This window comes from Rana temporaria (genome assembly GCF_905171775.1).
Source record: "Rana temporaria chromosome 13 unlocalized genomic scaffold, aRanTem1.1 scaffold_258_arrow_ctg1, whole genome shotgun sequence".
In the NCBI taxonomy this organism is placed as follows: domain Eukaryota; kingdom Metazoa; phylum Chordata; class Amphibia; order Anura; family Ranidae; genus Rana; species Rana temporaria.
In genome coordinates, this window is record NW_024404496.1 from 8,468 (window position 1) to 31,006 (window position 22,539).

General features: G+C 48.1%; 1 long non-coding RNA gene and 1 pseudogene across 1 annotated transcript; one reads left to right on the forward strand and one right to left on the reverse strand.

The window, feature by feature from the left end:
- Positions 1-252: 252 nt before the first annotated feature.
- On the reverse strand, positions 253-22,202 carry LOC120921999. Its single transcript, XR_005745025.1, has 5 exons — positions 21,839-22,202; positions 19,878-19,946; positions 12,502-12,570; positions 865-1,056; positions 253-781 (listed from the first exon to the last, which is right to left on the reverse strand). It is a non-coding gene; the product is annotated as an uncharacterized LOC120921999 (long non-coding RNA).
- Positions 7,296-7,446, forward strand: LOC120922000 (annotated as a pseudogene).
- Positions 22,203-22,539: the final 337 nt, after the last annotated feature.

The window sequence follows — 22,539 nt, forward strand, 5'->3', positions numbered from 1 at the left end:
GACTACCAATCCCAGCTTGAACCAATGATATCTAAAGATTTGACCCCCACCCCAAATTTGAAACTCCCAGCATGAACCCATGAGATCTAAGGGTGTGACCCCATAGATTTCACAGATCTATGCTGCTACCTGTAGTTCTTCACTAGTTGGGGGGGGGTCACATCTTAAGCTCTGAGGGGTTCATGCTGGGACCTGTGTCAGTTTCATTCCGGGAAACTGTATTGTCCCAGAGTGAAGGTGCCCGGGACAGACCTGCAGAATGAGCTGTCCCGGGCAATTCGGGACACGTGGTCACCCTATGGGTCCACCATTCCAGTGGCCTTAGGCCATAATAACACCATTGGCTAAGCTTGCTGTTCTCTCCTTCTTTGAGACATTGCCCCTCCTGCAGCCTATTTATACCACTTGAGGACCCCTGCATGGTGTTGCAACTTTTTGGACCAAAGGTATATTTGATATTAGCTTTGCATTGATTTTATACAGAACCCTCCATGAGATACCTGTCACCACACTCCAAGCGAATATTCTGTGATCGTGCAGCTGCTGCTTTCATTGCAGTGATACTCGGAGTATCCTATTCATGGTGGTGCAGGATTTGACTTATATATATAACGGCGAGTAGTCATTTCTCCAGTAACATCCTTCAGATTCTTCCAGAGGATCTGGGTAGCGTTTTCTGACATAATTGAGAACACAAGAGGGTAATGGAAGGTGATATTCGGGACCAAAATGACCATACACAAAATTAATAAAACTCCAATGGCATGCTTCCTGAAGACACCTGTGTAATGAAAAAATAAATAGAAAATTATTGGAATGAAAGTAAAAAATAATAAAGTTTTAGCAATCTTGTGTAAAATGTACCTATTTCTGTGTTCCCTTAATGTGGATTGTGGAATTCTTCTTCTTAAGTACTGATTTATCTTGTGTTGCCATGGCGATACAGTTCTGGCATGAGCGCCAATCAGTTTTTCCAACACGATCTCCATCTGGCCATTCAAAAGCCAGTTCTTTGTTATAATGGTCAATGTCATCGAAATATGAAGATTCAAATATCTAGAGAAAAAAAACATTGCATTAAATAATGTAAAAGGGTTTTGTTAAAGTGTCACTAAACACACATCATCAAAAACGATCAATAAATGTATGTATGTATTGCATGCTGTTCATACTCACTAAAATATTTGTTTTTCTGAATTCTGCAAAAAAAAAAAAAATGGTTGATCTTGCTGCTCTCTATCTCCCCCTTCTGTCCATGTCCCCAATTCATCTAGGCATTTTGCAGAGCAGTTTTGGCAACTGCACATGCTCAGTTTTCAGTGAGTTTCTATGCTGAGCATTTCCTCCCTATCACATCTGAGCAGCCCATGTGATTATAGAGTCACAGATGTGGGTGTATACACAGTGGTAAATGACAGCCCACTCCCTCCATGCCCACTAACCAGCTAAACACAATGGGGGTGGTGTGACAGACCCCCGTACTCAAGATGAGTCTGCCTGCCATAATTGCTTTCTCTGTCTGATACCACACGGTCCAAGATCCCTCAGAGCACCAGGTCATTAGCCGTAACTCAATGTAGGGTGAAAACAACAGACTGTTTATTGAAACACAGGTACAAACAGATATACAACTCAGGGGCAATGCCCCCTCCGTTGGATTCAGGGCGGGGTAAACTGTCCAATCAGTAATAAGAAACACAGAGGCATTGAAACATTTGAACAAAAAAGCACCTTATCAGCAAGGAGGGCTGTTGGAGGGGTTCCCCCCTGCCCCCGGTTTACATGCCAAGAACACCAATACAAACATCCATCCCATAATACAGGGCTCAAAATTTCAAGTCCTGAGCTACTAGCCAGGCCTCAAGAGTTACTCGCCACCAGTTGCCCCACCTAATTGATACACTGCCCTGCACCTAATTGCACCCGTAAACACGCCCTCGTAGATTATCTCATGGAATGACAAGGTTTTATGCAGAATCAAGTTACAAAATTAAATATTACCAACAACAACTTTAACAAAATGGGACAGGGCACTGGGGGCAGACCAGAGGGACAGGGCACTGGGGGCAGACCAGAGGGACAGGGCACTGGGGGCAGACCAGAGGGACAGGGCACTGGGGGCAAACCAGAGGGACAGGGCACTAGAACTTGGTCTCTATCCCATTCTCTTCCTGTCTCCTCTGCAACTCCCATCCATCCTCTCTCTCTCTCCCATTCATCTCATCATCAGGAGCCTGTGTGTGCGGCTCCACGCTTGCATGTCCCCACTTCCCCCTTTTATTCAGGCTGGCAGAGAGGAGAGGAGCTGCAGCACAGCGGGAGGGAGTACAATCCAGCGCTGAGATCCACACAACTGCACAGCCATTGACACCATAGCACAGCGCACACTGACAGCGCACAGCACACATTGAGACCAGTCTGCTCACAATGCTCAGGCTGAACTGGTGGACACTTACATAGAGCACAAGGAGAAGAAAACTGCACAAACTAGAAGGCTGCGCTCTCATGTCAGGGCAACTTTCAGTGAGCGCTGCACCGGAGTGGTAATTTTTGCAATCCTCCACCTCACTCATTACTTTCTGCTCTCCAGCTACATTGGTCGGGGCCTGGGGGAGGGGGCAGGCTCAGAGAGGTCATACTGTTAGGTCCCATGGCTTAATGAGAATTGTAAGGAGAGTACCTGTGTACTGCTCTGCCTGTGCGTGGCTCACCAGACTACTTTTCCTGAGCATGCACCTTTCCTCTTCGGCCGCCAATCTCATCGGGACTCTAAGTGTAGGCACAGATTGGAGAGAGATTGGTCATGCAGCCCTGTCATCACTCGCCCCCAGCTTAAATCCACTCGCCAAATGCTAGTAGGCGAGTGGAAATTTTGAGGGCTGCCATAATACACTTCTCCTAAGGCAGACAGACACAACAGAACAATGGGACATAGCCACACCCCAAACGATCCCAGCAAAGAGTCCAACAGCATGAGACAACACACAATATATACATATGTACAACATTCCATTGTGGCTGTACAGTGAGTCCGATTAGTACAGATCTCTTGTTGTCTTCAAAAATTGGAATTGTTTTTGACATGTCTATCCCAATGTCCACAAAAACATGAGCAATCCATATTGCTTCTTGACATGTGTATGCTGCTGCAATTTACTCTGCTTCAGTTGAAGCTAGAGCAACAGTTGTTTGCTTTTGACTAGACAAACTCATGGTTCCTTCCCCATACTGGAAGATGAATCCACTTGTGGATTTGCGGTCTCTGCAGTCCCAAGCCCAATCAGCATCCACATATCTGAGCAATTTTGCATTTGATGTTGCTGGTAACCATAACTTCATCTGAATTGTTCCTTTGAGGTATTACATCACTCTTTTTACTGCATTCCAGTCCCGCTGACAAGGAGCTGAAACTTTCCTGCATAGTATGCCAACTGCTGCGGCTGTCTGGTTTTGTCACAGTGGCAACATATAGCAGCTTACCAATTGCTCTGCGATACGTGTAATTGTTGGGTAGCAAGTTTTCTGCTTCATTGCTCTTTTGATAGCCTGGTTCCATAGGAGTTTTCATTTCCTTTTGCATCTTGCATATGGAATTGTTCTAAGATTTCAGAGATTTTCAAAGATTGGTTAAGAGAAACCTTCCATCTTCTTCTCTCTCTGTTTGGATTCCTAGATAGTAGCTAATGTTCTCTTTGATTTCAAAATTGTCTTTCAGCCTGTGAACTATCTGATTGTAATCCCCTTCTTGTTCAAAACAAGTTATAATATCAACATAGATAAGGATGTATATCCATCTTCCGTCTTCTTGATTCCTGGAGTAGAGACAGGAGTCTGCTTTACTTCTTGAGAATCTCTCTCTGGTAAGCACTTTCACTTGCTCAGTTCACATCCTTGCAGATTGCTTAAAGTGGAGGTTCACCCGAAAAAACAATTTTAAGATTAGATTCATGCTCATTTTGTCTAGGGGAATCGGCTAGTTTTTTTAAAAACGAAGCAGTCTTCGGGTCTGGGCGTTCCTTCTTGATTGACAGGCTTCCGACAGGCTTCCGACGGTCGCATCCATCGCGTCATGATTTTCCTAAAGTAGCCGAACGTCTCCATGCTTTACGCGGGCCCCACAGCAAGGGTCAGCGTGAACGGCCACCTGTCGGACGCCTTCTCCATAGCGAACGGGACCCGTCAGGGATGCCCCCTCTCCCCCCTGATTTTTGTGCTCACCCTTGAACCCTTCCTGCGACGACTCAGATCTAACCCGACGATCAAGGGCATCGACATTAAGAATCGCACCTACAAACTTGCCGCGTTCGCGGATGACATTCTCCTCTTTCTTAGAGATCCCCTCACGACTATCCCTAACCTCATGATAGACCTTCAAGAGTTTAAGACCCTGTCCAACTTCCAAATCAATCTCTCCAAGTCATCCGCCCTAAACATCTCTCTGCCCCACTCAGTGTGCGACCTCTGTCAACTAAACTTCCCCTTTAAATGGAATGCTAGGGCCATCAAGTATCTGGGAATCCAACTCCCCGCCTCCCTCTCAGACCTGTATCCCCTTAACTACTCCTCACTGCTTCAGGTTGTGGTGCAGGATCGCGGTGGTCAAAATGAATGTTCTCCCTCGGCTACTGTATACCATGTAAGCGATCCCCATCAGACTCCCCCCAGCCTTCTTCTCATCCTACAGGTCAGCCTGCGCGGACTTTGTATGGCATGCCGCCCGCCCTCGCTTAAGCTATGCGAGGCTCACGGTCCCTAAAATGCAGGGTGGCCTGGGACTCCCGGACCTACATAGATATAATTTGGCCTGTGGCCTCACTAGAATCGTTGACTGGGCCGCCAATGGGGAGAGGAAAAATTGGGTGGGGATAGAACAGTCATTCTCCCCCCTTCCACTGTCCCACCTGCCATGGGTTTCACAGGCTAACACCCCGCCCGAATGCAAGGACCACCCTCTCATGCTCCCTTCCCTACGAGCCTTCCGGGAGGCCTGCACCAAACACAAACTGACGGACCGATGTGGCCCCCTGACCCCCCTAAGACAGAACCCTGACTTTCCTCCAGGCATGTACCCTGCCTTCCTGTCTGACGGCTGGTCACACGCGACGGTGCAGGTTGGTCAGTTCTTTGTCTCGGGCAGACTACTGCTCCAAGCAGAACTGGCCGCCAAAACCAACAAAGACGAGTTCCCATTTTGGACTTACCTTCAAATTCGACATTTCTTGGACAAGACGGCCCCAAGCCCCCAATGGTCTAGGTCCTGCTCCCCCTTCGAGAGCCTCTTTTCCAATAGGGGACCACAGAGACACCTTATATCCACCATATATGGTCTATTGTTCTCCACACACTCCTCCAAAACTCATTGGGCCAACCAACAGTGGGAAAGTGACCTAGCACTCGATCTTACGGAGGAGGAATGGGAATCTATTTACAGGCGTGCCCACAAGGGTTCGGATAACGTCCAAACGCAGGAGAACGCATACAAGCTCCTCTCCAGGTGGTACAAGACCCCACTCAAACTCCACAGGATTGATCCCACTCTACCGAAGGTCCGCTGGAGATGCCACCTGGAGACGGGCTCCTTTCTCCACATTTGGTGGACGTGCCCCACTCTCAAACCCTACTGGACGGAGGTCCATAAGCACATTGTACACATAACGACGGAATTCACGCCCGCGCAATTTCTCCTGCATCACGCCCAAACGCTCCTGAGGGGTTATAATCGGTCCCTGGCTATGCACATGGTGAATGCCGCACGGATGTGCATCCCGCTTAAATGGCTCTCCCCGCATCCTCCTTCCCTTGCGGACTGGTTCCAACGACTCCAAAAGATAATGGAGATGGAGGACCTAATCCATCAAGCGAATGACAACCCTGCAAGGTTCAATGAGACATGGGCCTGTTGGAAGCACTTCACTTCGACTGCCGAATACCAGAAGGTGTGTCCCTGACAACCCTGACCTTGTAACCCCGCCTCCCACCCCCCCCGCAGAGCTGTGGCGGATTACCCATCCCCTCCACCCCCCCCCAGCATTAGGGCCCCCCAGCCGAGGCAACTACTTTTAAGTTGGGCGGTCACCTGTTTCTAGTTATTTACCATTATCGTTAGGATGCCCAGGGAACGACCGGAGCACGTACCTATCCCCATGGATATGCTTCTCCCGCATTTAGGTACACTAAGGGAGCCACAAGCGACGTTCATCGTCACTTCATACCGGATCCCTGGCTCATACGGTCTAATGGTTATTGTTGTTTATTGTAATTGATAATGCCCTCGGGCATTGTACACTACTCTCCAATGTGTTATTATTTTTCCCTCTCCTGTGTAATATGTAGCGGCTGCGCCCGCAAGTATAAGCTCTGAGTGCATTTGTTACTGTTGGAAAACTCAATAAAAATCTTTGGAAAAAAAAAAAAGTAGCCGAACGTCGGTGCGCAGGCGCCGTATAGAGCCGCACCGACGTTCGGCTTCTTTTGGCTACTCGTGACGCGATAGATGCGACCGTCGGAAGCCTGTCGGAAGCCTGTCAATCAAGAAGGAACGCCCAGTCCCGAAGACCATACCCGGAAGCGGCGGAGAAGATCGCTCTCTAAAATGGTAAGTACTGCTTCGTTTTTAAAAAAAATAGCCGATTCCCCTTCACAAAATGAGCATGAATCTAATCTTAAAAAAATGTTTTCGGGTGAACCTCCACTTTAAGACCATAGATGCTCTTCTGAAGTTTACACACAAGGTTGTCTCCTTACTCAAACCCTAGTAGAGATCTTCCTCAATGTCTCCATATAGGAAAGCAGTTTTAACATCTAGGTGTTAGACTTGCTTGCCCTTCCCGGCTGCTATGTTAAGAAGCGCTCTGATAGTGGAGTGTTTTATAACGGGAGTGAATGTTTTATTGTAATCTTCACCAAATTTTTGTTTGGGAGTAACCCTTGGCAACTAGTCTGGCTTCGTATTTGTGGATACTCCCATTCAATTTCATTCAATCGGGGTGTGCAGCACCCACGGCTCTCCCAAATGTGTTACCTATTTTGTATTTGTGGATATTCCCTTTTGAGTCCGACTTTACTTTGAAAGTCCATTACTTCCTATAGTTTTGCGGTTAGGAGGAAGCTCTGTGAGTGTCCAGGTTTTATTTTCCTGAAGTGACTTTAGTTTTTCTTCTGCTTTCTTCTTCTAGTTTTTCTTCTCCATGATGTTGTCATGAAGGAGTGGAAGAGGACTCCAGTGGCAACCTGTGAAGCTTTGATTATCTCCATGCTCAAGAGGGTTAAGGCAGTGCTGGAAAATAATGGCGGCCACACCTGGCAGGGGAGACACCATGATCATGAAGGTGGTTCTCCCAGGGCGAGGCTCGGCCATTGCACTCTGGCCGTGCTGATCGTGGTGTCTTCCCTGTCGCTTCTCTGCATTTTGGCTAGGACTGGGTGTGGTATCTGTCCTTATCAGTTGTCAGCGGAGCGCTGAAGCACCTCCTACATGGGGAGGGTGGATGCAATCCAATGACGTCATTGCACCTGGAAGGATGGTTTCAGCAGGGACTACGCTGTGCTGCCCGACAGTTACTGGGGGCCGGCCTATGGTTGAGTCTGAGCCATTTGGAAGGGTGCTTCTGGTGAGGATGGGTGCTGCGCTTGGTCTTGGTCTTTTTGCCGAGTTCTAGTTTGGCCTTCTGGCTGGCTGGTGTAAGTGCTATCTCTGTCAGTGATCCGGTAGGAGGAGCTGGTAATGCCCTGTGGTGGGCGGGGTAGGACCGTGCAAATCCGCTGGGTTGCTGGCAGGGGTGGAGGGCTGCACTGGCCGGTCGGGGGGTCGATTATGGAACAAAAAGCCTATGGTGCATGTGCCCCTGGAGTGGCAGTCCAGGGGTATCTGAAGATAACTGTGTGTGAGGGACACATTGATTTAAGATACCACGGTCACTGCACCAGATACATGCTTTTTTTAGCACCTGCCTCCTGGGCCGGGCCTTTTGGCTAGGACCGGAGGAATTTTTTATTCCTGGCCGGAGGGCCTGGTCATTGTTGATCACAATGACCACTTCTTTCACTCTCCTCTTCACTATCCCTTTCCCCCACTTTCTTTTATTTAAGCCTATGTTTGTCACGTTTTTGTCTTATTTTTGTTTGTGCACGTTTTGTTCACTGTGAGATTATTAGGGTGCCGGTCCTCGGGCCAGCCCTGAACGTCTTGGGAGTGGGTGGACATGGACTTCTGGCTTAGTTCACTTGCTCCCATAGGGTCTCCCTTCGGGGGAGCCCCACCTAGTACTGGGAGGGTTCGGTTGCTCGGACCACAGTACCTCAGTCCCAGTCTGGAGCCTAACTCCCCGGGGGATCAGGGTTTGGGTCCCTCTTCACAGGAGGACCACTTGACGTTGCACCCGTCTGCACGTTTTTGTGAACACTCTTTATGTGTGTGCACATTTTTTCTGCACCGGGTGGAGTTTTTGGGTGTGTTCACACGCCATAGGCTTTAAAAAAAAAATAATAATAATAATGGCGGCCACACAAAATATTGACACATTGGGCCCAACTTGGACATTTTGACTTAGGGGTGTACTCACGTTTGTTGCCAGCGGTTTAGACATTAATGGCTGTGTGTTGAGTTATTTTGAGGGGACAGCAAATTTACACTGTTATACAAGCTGTACACTCACTACTTTACATTGTAGCAAAGTGTCATTTTGTCAGAAAAGGGTACTCACTGAGGCCGAGATACAGAGAGCGGCTCACTCTTGCGACTAAGCGCACTCCACTCCCTGAAGATGGGACAGAGGGTGGATGGCACAAAGAGGCACAAGCTACCAGTAGGCTGAGCAGGACTTGCCTGAAGGTCACAGAAGACAGGTGCAGGAACTTAGATGGTGTAGTTGTGCAGAAAATCCAGAGCAGGCCGAGGGTGAAACACCCAAAGGGAGGAAAATCCGAAGGCAAGTACTGGAGACTGGAGTTAATCTGGGTCACAGGCAAGAAGGTCAGGTGATGGATGCTGGCAGCAGAGTCCGGGTCACAAGCAGGGGGTCAAACACAGGAGATAGCAGCGAAGTCCAATAAGCAAAGCCAAGGGTCAGGTAAGGAGAGATCAGAGTAGTCCAAAGGCAATCCGGGTAACAGCAGTAAATCAGGCAGACAGGAAACAGGAACTCAGAATCACAGGAAGCTGAGAATAAAACAGCAATTTGCTTGGAGATTTGCTTAGCTTATATAGGCAGCCAGGATGTCATGTGACACGCTGAACAGATTAAAGCTGTTTATTTCCCTGACACATTTCAGTCTTGTCACACGAAAAGATATAATAAAATATTTTCAAAAATGTGAGGGTGTACTCACTTTTGTGAGATACTGTAACTGTGAGACCGTTGTTTGCAAGACTTTTCACTGATAGAAGGCTGCCTTCTAGATCTGAAACATACTGCACTTTCTTTACAAGGATACTGTGCTTGCCTTGTGGTGTAATGCAGTTCAGGAAGCCCTGGCCTTTACCTTCAGATGTGATGCTTTTCCCGTTTGCTAGGAAAACGTTGTGTTTTGCACTGTAATCAATGTTTGTGAAGAAGGTCTCATCGCTAGTCATGCGGCTTGTCACACCTGAATCTATGCGCCAGACGCGTGGCTTGCCAATTTGTGTTACTTTAAAAGGTGCCACTCCATGAAGTGTCTACAGTTTCCTTTGCTATTGCTTTGACACCTTTTGTGGATAGCTCTAGCTTTCGCTGCTCGGCTTTCCAGATAGAACGGTCCTTTTTTAAGTGACCGGTCCTTTTACAGCGAAAACAGACTCTGCTTTGTTGTGCTTTGTGCCTTTGTACATCTTCAGAGCTTTGTCATTACGGTGCGTATTTTCTTTCCGTCTGTCATATTCATCAATTAATTTCCCTTTGACATATTCCAGTGTCAGCTCCTGCTCGGGTCTGGTTTCTAAAGCGTTAATAAGAGCAGTATGTGTCTCTGGAAGGCTGCAGAGTAGCATGGCAACAATATGGTTATGATTGATGTCCTCTCCGATGGTGCACACCTGCTTTATGATTTCTAGTAGACATGTGTGGTTAGTTTCATTCCGAATTAATATTCTGGCAATTTTTTCGTTATTTGGAGATTCGGATGTATCCAAACACCCGCATTACAATATAAACAAATTTTACCGAATGCTCCGAATAATGAAATTCCAGTCGAATTCTAACTACACATATTTCTGGAATCAAAAGACTGTGTGTTATTAGAGTACCATTTTGAAATAATGCTGTTTTTGTTAAGTCAAAACGTGATTTAACCACTACCCGACGGCCGTACGACTTTATACGGCCACGGGGTGGTTGTCAATCTCTAACAGGCCGTAAAAAGACGGCCTGCGCGCGCATCAAGCGGGGCGGGCGCGCGCGCATCCGACGGCGGCGCGCACGTACTCGCCGCATCGCTGAGATGCCGATGCGAGTGCCTGGCGGGCGTGATGTCCGCCAGGGACTCGCGATCGGCGGCACAGGGACAAGACGTGGAGCTCTGTGTGTAAACACAGAGCTCCACGTCCTGTCAGGGAGAGAGGAGAACGATCTGTGTCTCTTGTACATAGGGACACAGATCGTCACCTCCCTCAGTCACCCCCCCTCCACCTACAGTTAGAACACAATTTAGGGTACACATTTAACCCCTTCCTCACCCCCTAGTGTTAACCCCTTCAATGCCAGTCACATTTATACAGTAATTAGTGCATATTTATAGCACTGATCGCTGTATAAATGTAAATGGCGCCAAAAATGTGTCAAAAGTGTCCGATGTGTCCGCCATAACGTCGCAGTCACGAAAAAAAATGCTGATCGCCATCATAAGTAGTAAAAAAAAAAAAAATAATAATAATTCTGTCCCCTATTTTGTAAGCGCAATAACTTTTGCGCAAACCAGACACTTCTTGCGATTTTTTTTTCCAAAAATATGTAGAAGAATACGTATCGCCTAGACTGAGAACAAAAATGTTTTTAAAAAAAAATTGGGCTATTTATTATAGCAACAAGTAAAAAATATTGTTTTTTTTTCAAAATTGTCGCTCTATTTTTGTTTATAGCGCAAAAAATAAAAACCGCAGAGGCGATCAAATACCACCAAAAGAAAGCTCTATTTATGGGGAAAAAAGGATGTAAATTTTGTTTGGGAGCCACATCGCAGGACCGCGCAATTGTCAGTTAAAGTGACGCAGTGCCACAAGCTGAAATTTCACCTGGTCAGGAAGGGGTATATGTGCCCAGTAAGGAAGTGGTTAAAGAGTCATTGTAATCATTTGATGAAGAATTTTTTTGTTTGTTCACTTTGCTGCATTCAATTTAAAAACAATATAACATTTTTGTTTCGACCGATTCGAAAATCTATTGATTTAAACATTTTGAATTGAAAAAAATCTGTAAATTCAAAGAAAATTAGAAAATTCTGAATATGAATTGAACGAATCAACCGAATTTAACTGAACAAAATAACTAGATTAACGAATCAAAACAAAGCTAAGTCTAATTTCTAGCATATTTTTCACATGGTTACACATTTGCTAGCATTCTGCTAGTCTCATTTTGTATAGCTTTCGTAGTAGAAATAGTTTGCTGTTTAGACTTGAACGCTCGTGCAGTTTTTTTAATGAAGTCCACATACATTTGACCATTTTTTCTGTTCTTATGTGGATAAGCTGGTCATATTCCACTAGCAAGTTTATAGTCACTTTTGCCTGTCTATCCTTCCTATCCCATTCCTCCGTCTCTCCCCTTTTGTGGATCTGTCTGTATTCAGCACTTGGCACAAGTCATCCTTGCCTAGAATCATTTCTAGTTTAAACTTCCACAGCTGGTAATTGGCATTGTTCAGCTTTTTAATTGTAAACTTCACATCTGAACCACTTGCAATTTTTCAGCAGTTTGTATACAGTATTCACTGATTTGCAGAATTCTCTCCAGAGCCTGGGTGCTGCTGGGTTGCTGGGTGCATAACCTATTAGCAGGTTATTGAGTCATGCGCTGGAATCTTGTTGTATGCAGAGTATACCTTTACTTTCATTGAGGAAATCAAAGCATGTCTTTATCATGGAACAGGAAACAGGAGGATACAACTACACACACTTAGGAACAAATGTACTCATTCTAAATACATTACCATAGAATACACATTATAACACTGCAGTGCCACCTACTGGTATAGATAGGTATAATGCATAAAGTATTGTTCACAGTACATAAGCAACTTTATATTACTTGCTGTTGTCATTTCAACAGTGGGAAGAACAAGATCAGTTGCTCCTATTGGTTCTGGATAAGCTGATGCCTCTGGTAGCATCCTTATTGGGCTTCCCGATCGCTTAGGAGAGCCCAGTAAAGGCAGCGGGAAGTGGAGGACCAGGACAGAGTGGATCGGTCATGGTTGATATCTTTGGTTTAGGCTACAAAAAAGCCATGCTTGGCCAACTGGTACATCATGGAAAATAAGCTGAGTTTTTCTAAGACTTGTGACCTTGGACTAAAAATTTAAACTTACCAGGTTTGAAAGATGTGAGAGTGAATGATGATAACTCGATTTTTCGCTTTTAATGGACATCTCTGTTACCTATAAATGAATAGAAAATATATTTAACCATTATGAAAAAATAAATATAGAATACATTTAGAACTCCTTAACAGTGCACAATAGTGTGTGTTAGGTGCCCAGGAGTGATGTGTTGTGTGCAACTGCGTATAGCAGCATGTTACAAATCAATAAAAAGATTGTCTAATCAATTGTTAACCAATTGACTTCCAGAAGGTTTTACCCCCTTCATGACTGGGGCATTTTTTGCTATTCAGTACTGTGCTACTTTAAGGCCGGATTCACACTTGTGCGTTGCGTTTTTGAGCTCCATTCTCTTTGCAAAGTTCTCAATCAGCTGTTCAGCGGATCCACTGCATTTTAGCTGCGGATTTGATGACCTTGGGGAGAGGAGGGAAGTCTCGCCACTGTTATCATGAGGGGGAACTCCACGCCAAATTTTAAATCAAAAACCAGCATGGGTTCCTCTCCATGAGAATACCAGGTCTGGTATGGATTTTAACGGGAACCCCCTACGCCGAAAAAACGTTGTGGGGGTTCCACCCAAATCCATTCCAGACCCTTATCCGAGCAGGCAGCCTGGTCGTTCAGGAAAGGGGATGGGGACCAGCGAGCACCCCCCTCCTGAGTCGTACCAGGCTGCATGCCCTCAACATGGGGGGGTGGGTGCTTTGGGGCAGGGGGCGCCCTGCGGCCCCCCACCCCAAAGCACCCTGTCCCTATGTTGATGAGGACAGGGCCTCTTTCCGACAACCCTGGCCGTTGGTTGTCGGAGTCTGCGGGTGGGGGGCTTATCGGAATCAGGGAGCTCCCTTTAATAAGGGGGCTCCCAGATCCCTGCCTCCCACCCTATGTGAATGAGTATAGGGTACATCGTACCCCTACCCTTTCACCTGGTGGAAAAAATGTCAATAAAAAAACACTGCACAGGTTTTTAAAGTAATTTATTGGTCAGCTCCAGGGGTCATCTTCCGACTTCTGGGGGCTTCTTACGATTTCAGGGGTCTTCTTCTGACTTCGGTGGTCTCTTCCGACTCTTCGGCCTCTTCTCCCGCTCTCCGGTGCCTTCTCCGCGCTCTCCATTTCCCATCCCGTTCTCTGGTGCTTTCTTCCTTCTGCCGGGCACCGCCGCTTTCTTCTTGCAGCTCTTTTACAAGCGGGGCCTGGTCTTCCTCGTCACCTTTTTCCCTCTTTTCTTCTGGAGATGTTGACTCGACGCTCCGTCCCGCTGTGATGCCGGTTGCACTGATAGCATCGTTATTGGGCTTCCTGATTGCTTAGGAGAGCCCAGTAAAGGCGGCGGGAAGTGGGGGGCCAGGACAGAGTGGATCGGTCATGGTTGATATCTTTGGTTCAGGCTACTGTAGCACTCACCCCTGAAAGAGCCGCTGATTATAGATTGGGATGGCGTGTTACCTCAGTGAGCGTCTAGGGGTAGATGATGAGAGCAGCAATGATGGAATGTCCAAACAGCAGGTATATTTTCTTGTGCTTTTATTTTACCCAACACGGTAAACAGTAAAACTTGAGGTAGACAGCGGAGATGTAAGAATAGGAGAAATAGCAGATTCAGGCTCAGCAGTATGGAAGGAGTCCTGCTTCCATCGACACTTTACTTTCGTCGCAACTCCAGCCAGAGTGGGTATAGTGTACCTGGACAGGCCTCTCACCCCGACCTGGCAGCCAGGGTATCACTCGGAACCTTGAGGGAAAACAAGTCTCTGCCACAGACCCTTCCCCAGAACGTAGATCATGGAAGAAAATCCTCCTCAGTAGTATTTATGCCTGAATCTCCCTCAGGTAGTTCTCAATTGGGTCACCGATTGACAGGTTGCTGACATCCAACCCTTCAGTGTCCGGTTACCTTGATCCCTGATGGATTGTCGAGGCCCTATTGGATTGCCTGCCTCTCTTGGCTCTCCTCAGGCTGACTCCCCACCGAACAGCTCCCTCGCTTGAGATCTTTCCTGAGAATTTGGGGACCCAGTCGATAACTGGGGCCCCGCCACAGCTTCAAATGTTCCGGGCCAACATGGTCCCGGAACCAGAAACACCGTGTGGCACGCGCACCCCGGCCTGGTAGGCCATCATGCCGGGGAGACGTGAAGGTGGGTGCCACACCAGGAACAAGAACCCCGCCTAATGGTGTCTGCTCCAGAAGTACCCTCCCCCAGCATGCCCCGCGAGGAAAACTCCCTCCCATTGGCTGCTGGCAAGAGGCACCCTAGCCTGGACTCCACAGGCGCCACCTGTCGCTCCGGGGTGGTATAGCACCCCGGAAACAACAAAATGGACCCACAGTACAGCCCAGCTAAAGCAGAGGCCCAATTTAGCCAAATCAACTGGATGAGAGCCAACTAACTCTCTCATCCCCCTTTAAATTTAGAATAGCACCTGTACAGAAAGTACACAGGCGCTACACACTCCACCCACTAAAAATAGACACTGTCCTAAGTGTCCGAACAGAAGGCATTCAAGCCTGAATGCCTGACCTGAATCTGCAAACAGTGAGGCCTCGTACACACGGACGGACTGTCCGATGAAAACAGTCCGCCGGACCGTTTTCATCGGACATGTCCGCTGCCGGATTTTGGTCTGATGGTTGTACACACCATCAAACCAAAATCCCCGCAGACAGGATACGCGGTGACGTGGCCGCGCCATCGCCGCGACGATGACGCGGCAACGTGCGCGGCCCTGGAAGGTCAATGCTTCCACGCATGCGTCGAATCACTTCGACGCATGCGAGGGCTTTCGGCCGAGCGGACATGTCCGGTGAGTCTGTACAGACGACCAAACATGTCCGACGGACAGGCTTCCATCGGACATGTTTCTTAGCATGCTAAGAAACATTTGTCCGCTGGAAACCTGTCTGATCCGCCGGAAAATTGTCTGGTCGGACGTACAGACGACCGAACATGTCCGCTGAAACTGGTCTGCAGACCAGTTTCAGCAGACATGTTCGGTCGTGTATACGGGGCCTAAGAGAAAGATAGAAAAGGTATAAAACTTTGCTTTGTACAAATATTTACAGTAATACACTATGGCCCAGATTCTCAAAAGAGATACGACGGCGCATCTCCAGATACGCCGTTGTATCTCTGCCTAGCTCCGTCGTATCTATGCGACTGATTCTTAGAATCAGTTACGCATAGATATCCCTTAGATCCGACAGGCGTAAGTCTCTTATGCCGTCGGATCTTAACTGCAATTTTTTTTTGCCCGCTAGGTGGCGCTTCCGTCGATTTCTCGGTCGAGTATGCAAATTAGCTAGATACGCAAATTCCCGAACGTACGCGCGGCCGATACAGTAAAGTTACGATGTTTACGTTAGGCTTTTCCCGGCGTAAAGTTGCCCCTGGGTCTATGAGGCGCAGTCAATGTTAAGTATGGCCGTCGTTTCCGCGTCGAAAATTTGAAAATTTACATAGTTTGCGTAAGTCGTCCGTGAATGGTGCTGGACGTAATATACGTCCACGTCAAAACCAATGACGTCCTTGCGACGTCATTTAGAGCAATGCACGCCGGGATATTTTAGGGACGGCGCATGCGCAGTTCGTTCAGCGCGGGGACGAACTTCATTTAAATGAAACACGCCCCCTACCCGCTGAATTTGAATTCCGCCGGGTGTTTTACGCTACGCCACCGCAACTTTACAGGCAAGTGCTTTGTGAATAAAGCGCTTGCCTGAAAAACTTGCGGCGGCGTAACTTACATCAGATACGTTACGCCCGACCAAATTTACGCCCATCTACGTGAATCTGCCACAAAAAATGGAAAAGCACACACACCAAAAAAAAAACATATACACATATTGGCCCGGATTCACGTAGCACTTACGCCGGCGTATCTCGAGATACGCCGCGTAAGTGTAAATGTGCGCCGTTGTATCTGTACGCCGTGCCCACAGAACTATATACGCCTGAAAATAGGCTTCCTACGGCCGACGTAAGTTTCCTACGCCGTCGTATCGTGGGCGCATATTTACGCTGGCCGCAAGGGCGCTCCCATTGATTTACGATTCGAATATGCAAATGAGTGAGATACGCCGATTCACGAATGTACTTGCGCCCGGTGCATTAATATATGCGGTTCACGTAAGGCTTACATCCGGCGTATTGTTATTCCCCATCTATGAGGCGCAACTCATGCAAAGGTATGGACCAGGGAACAGCCGTCGTATTTTACGTTGTTTACGTAGTAGTACGTGAATATGGATGGGCGTAGGTTCCGTTCACGTCGTAGGCAGTGATTCGACGTATCTTAGGGAGTATTTTCGACATGATCCTGAGAATGCGCACTGGGGTCCACGGGACGGCGCATGCGCCGTTCGTTCGGCCCATCATTTGCATGGGGTCACGCTTCATTTAAATGGAGCATGCCCACTTCCACCTACTTTGAATTAGGCCGGCTTACGCCTACGAATTTACGTTACGCCGGCGCAACGTTGGGAGCATTTGCTTTGTGAATTCCATGCTTGCCTCTCAGCGTTGCGTCGGCGTAGCGTAAAAGAGATACGCTACAGGGGCATATATATGTGCCGATGTATGTGAATCCGGGCCATATTAACTATATCTATGTAATCACTAAGGTTAGAGTTGAAACTGCACCCTCTCGTCAGAGGGCTAATTTCCCTTCCTCCCAAAGAGACATTTCCAGTAAGTGCTGAGAATTTCCTAAGTTGCAAGACTTTTAAAAAAAAAAAGAAATAAATATGTACAAGTTAGGCCCCGTACACACGACCAAACATGTATGCTGAAACTGGTCCGCGGGCCAGTTTCAGCATACATGTTCGGTCGTGTGTAGGCGCGAGCGGGCCGAATTCCAGCAAACATTTGCCCGCCGGGCCTTTTCCCAGCAGATAAATATTCCTGGACGTGTTTTAAAACCGTCCGCTGGAATCCTGCCCGCTCGGACATGTACGGTCGTCAGTACAGACCTACCGTACATGTCCGAGCGCCCGCCGTCCCTCGCATGCGTCGAATGACTTTGACGCATGCGTGGAAGCCTTTAAATGGCAGGCCCGCCCACGTCGCCGCGTCATCGTCGCGGCGACGACGCGGACACGCCCCGCGTAGTGTTTACGCGCGGACTTCTGTACGATGGTTAGTACAACCATCGTACAGGAGCCCTCTGGCAGGCATGTACGGTGAAAACGGTCCGACGGACCGATTTCATCGTACATGTTTGCTCGTGTGTACCGGGCCTTAGTCTTTCTGCAGTAGTAAAAGTGCAGAACACTGCCCCTAGCGGTCAGTGCGCTGGTACTACAAGGCAGTTCACTATTCACTTCAGAACAAATAGCAGAAAAAGGGAGATGTAGAAAATGGTATCTTCTCCTTTTCTTTTTCCTGGTGCTGTGAAGAAGCCGGCAAGACCCTATCCTTTCTAACTGACCAAACCCCCCAAGGTTCTGCACAAGCAACAAAATGTGGATCCGGAGGGATAAAAACACAAACTGGAAAGGGGCAACAGTTCTTGTCCGTAACTTCTTCAAAAGCAATAGCAAAGGTGACCACGCAGACATTAGGTCTACCTGTAAAACCGTGTATCCGGCAAAGCGATAATGTCCCCTCTAGAATTTGTAGAGGTAACAGAAAACACTTGATCCGCTCTTCCTGGACATTTTAAGACCACTTTATCGCTAAAGATGTACTGGCCTGGGCTCCAACCTTTCAAACAGCCTTCAAGTCGGTTGCCTACACAGAGAAAGGCATACTCCGTCTCACGGTCAATCTTTGGGACATTCAGATATTCCCAAACAGCATCTCTGTACCAGCTCTCTATTGATTGCTCAATCACGGGCAGAAGGGCTGGAGGTATGTAGGGATATTCCCATCCATAGTCAGCGGCCACTTTTCGCATGACATGCGCTGCAGACGGGCCAGTCTAGGCAGAACACGAGCGTCTCCAAGTCCTGGTAACGCAATGGCGTCAGGTGCCCTTTTTAGTACAGGCACTGCAGCAGGTATGGGGTTGGCGACACTGGTGCTGGATGCACCGACTCCCCATGTAAGTTGCGGGACGCTTGTGTTGGTTGCGCTCCGGCCGGAGCGTTTCTTTCACCTCCGTGATTTGTTAGCTCGGAAGCCTCCACCAAACTGAGACTCAGGGAATTCAGGCTCGAACCAGTGGTCATCTCCATCCCCAGACAAGGAGTCCAGGTCGGAGGTGTCGTATTCCTCCGCAGGAAAATAGTTTGACGAGTCACTCGTTTGGGCAGGCAGGCCTCAAATGCAGCCGCGGGAAGCCTGTGCGGGGCCCACTTTGGCAATGGCGCACCATACAGAGACCACATTGGTAGCGGTAGCCTCCGGTACGGCATCGGTTTGCACACTGGTCACACCGGTCACACTTTCTTTCACTTTCACTTCGCTTACCTCTGGCGATCTAATTGGAGAAACAGCCGATGGCAGGGTAAGCGTCGACGAGACAGTCATGACCTCCGACTCAGCGACAACAGTAGTTGGGGAGGGTTCCGGCTATGGGGCCTCCTCCTCCGTGGTCACAGTCCCAGTGATCCAGTCCACCCTCTACTTACGGGGAGTTTTGGTCGGTGGCTAGATCTGAAACAAATAGGCCCGGCACCTCTTGCACCGAACAAATGGCAGAATCAGGACGGCCAGCTCCGAGCAGTGGGGGCAGGACAGTCCGAGGGCCTCCACTCAAAAACAGCACAAACTTCCCGCTGGTCCGCATTCGGATCCCGGTATCTGTCAAGGGTACCCCGGTGCCAGCAGCAGGCATTGCGTTGACTCCCGGAACAGACATCGGGGGTCTCAATCTCTCAAAAGGCGATAAAGGAGCAGACATGTCTGCACGTGTTACTCTCTCGTGGGTGGGCAATCACTCTGCTGCTTGGTGCCAAACTCGACCTATGTCTCACGCAGGGGTAGGTAACTCCTCCCACCTGAAGTTCTTCTCTGGGCACGTTGCAGGCACACGTCACTCCGCTGCACGTGCGCCCAGACTTTTGCTACCTGAGGTTAACTCCTTCCTCACTGCACAGTCCAACACCACGACAATTCCTGGCTCTCAATGGCAGAAATAAAATCTCACAGTTCCGTTGTCAGAGGCAACAGCCAATCCCGGACGAGCCCCCACATGTAGCACTCACCCCCCAAGGAGCCGCTGATTACAGATTGGGATGGCGTGTTACCTCTGTGAGCGTCTAGGGGTAGATGATGAGAGCAGCAATGATGGAATGTCCAAACAGCAGGTGTATTTTCTTGTGCTTTTAAAAAGCCATGCTTGGTCAACTGGTACATCATGGAAAATAAGCTGAGTTTTCTAAGAATTGTGCCCTTGAACTAAAAATGTAAACTTACCAGGTTTGAAAGATGTGAGAGTGAATGATGATAACTCGATTTTTCGCTTTCAATGGACATCTCTGTTACCTATAAATAAATAAAAAATATATTTAACCATTATGAAAAAATAAATACAGAATACGTTTAGAACTCATTAACAATTGTAAGGGGTTAGCTCGGTAGCGGGGTGTGTGACCCCCTGGATGGGTTTACTACACACTGAATTTATACAAAAAGGCAGCTGAAGATGGTTGAAAAACAAAGATTTTGGTATATTCATCCATCTTGCTGGAAACTAGTGCAAGCGTCCAAACAGCATAAACAAAATCAAACATAAAATAAACCCTGGCCACTTGGGGCGTCTACCTTCACCACACAGGAACCTATCTATGGAGTCTGGCACAGCCTATTACTGGGGAGACACTGCTGGTCATACAGCAGAAAACAAAAGTCTTTTTTATTTTTATCACACAGAAAAATCAACAGCACCTCACCTCTTCAGAAGTATTTCAGCTCACTGCAGTCCTTCACTCAGAAAGCCTCAGGATGCATCAATCAGTGGTAATCCTCGATTACTTATAGAGGCCTTAATTGCCTCATCCTGAACAGCTGAAGTTTTCCAACACCCGTAAACATTTCTGGCTACTTCTGCAGCCGACACCCGATAATAATTGGTGTATTGTATAAACAAGGCAAAAATGTATCTCCCTAGGGTTGGGACACAGGTTGCCAGGCAGGCATGCACTCGGGACAACCCATCTGCATTCCCCATTTTAGCACCGGGGCGATGTGTTACCACAAAACTAAATTCCTGGAGGGCCAGGAACCACCTATTTATTCTCCTATTGGTCTATTTGTTTTGTGCCATCCACTTCAATGGGGCATGATCCGTCACCAGTTCAAACTGTCTACCCACAAGGTAGTACCGGAGAGAATCCAAAGCCCATTTCACCGCCAAACATTCTTTCTCAATGGTGGCATAATTCTCCTCATGGGCCTTCAACTTTCGGCTAAGGTACAGAACAGAGTGTTCCTTCCCCTTGATAATCTGGGACAGTACAGCTCCTAATCCCACATTTGACGCATCTGTCTGAACCACAAAGTCCTGTGAAAAATCAGGCGAATTTAAAACTGTCTGACTACATAAGGCCTGTTTTAAAGCCTGAAAAGCTGTTTCTGCTTCGGGAGTACATTTGGTCATTACAGACTCCTTCCCTTTGGTCAAATTGGTCAGGGGAGCAGCCTGTGAGGCAAAAATGGGGGATAAAGTGGCGATAATAGCCCTCGATTCCCCAAAAATGCACAAACCTGTTTCTTGTTGGTGGGACGTGGCCAATCCTGAATAGCCTCAACTTTGTTTATTTGGGGCTTGATTAGACCTCTTCCAATGGTATACCCCAGATACTTCGCCTCTTCTAGCCCAAGGGTACATTTTTTTGGATTGGCTGTAAACCTGGCTTTCCAGATGGAATCCAACACAGCCTGAACTTTTGGCAAGTGTGATTCCCAATCCTCACTGTGGATGACAACGTCATCGAGGTATGCAGCAGCATAGGCTCGATGAGGCCGAAGGGTCTTATCCATGGTGCGTTGAAATGTGGCGGGAGGGGGCGTGGTCTGGACATGGACGAGTAGAGTCGCACATTTGTGGAGCTCCTTGTCCGGCCCGGCCTATTACAGTGATACTGCAGCGATATTGACCGATATTCCCCGGTATGTTCTCTGCTGGGAAGAGGAAAGGGAAGAACAAGTGGACACCAGAGCGGTGAAATCCGCAAATTTTTCCAGAGTGGCAGCGGGACCTCTCCGGCCACCAAAATGGTGGACGACACGAGGCACAGCTTCATGGGTGCCCTGCAGATAGGGGCTCTCTCCTCACCCCCGACGTCCTCCTCCGCCCCTGAGATGGACTTTACTACACCAGCGGTTTTCTCCGCGGAACCACGGGACCCACAGGAGCGGCATCTCACCCCGCTTACCTTACGGGCTGACGAGGAGTTGCGGGAACTGCTCCGGGAGATTCCCACGAGGTCCAACTTTGAGGCCTAGAAAATGGAAAGGTTTCCCCGTTTTTTGTGGGGCTTTTAGGCAGCAATGTCAAAACAGTAAAATACTGATAGCTATATAAGAGTAGTATTTATTAAATGGAAAAAAAAAAGGTTTGGATATCACAGTATATAGGAGTTACAGCATAAGAACAGTTGTAATGGTAAATTATCGCATTCCATGGTACTTTAGACATAATCATTACACATGATATAGTATTTCATATTGTAGTAACTTTGAGGCCTTGGCCAACAGGCTTGAGACTGCTCACCGCAGGGAGATCGCGGCAGTGAGAGGTGAGGTGGAGACACTGTCAGAGAGGATGGGGGTGGGGGAGACTTCGGTGGCTTCCCTAGAGAGACGGATCACGCCGGTGGAGGCTCAACAATCCACCCAGGCAGAGACGTTCCTCACGCAGCAGCTTCAGTTGGAAGAAATGGAGGACCGCAGCAGGAGGAACAACCTGCGGCTGAGGGGCATGCCGGAAGCTACAGAGGCAGAAGACCTGGCGGCATCGGTACTGGGCATATTCCGGGATCTGCTGGGGAGTGAGTTCCCAGCTGGCATGTCCTTTGACAGGATCCATAGGGCCCTGGGCCCTTGCTCGGATGATCCGGACAGGCCCAGGGATGTG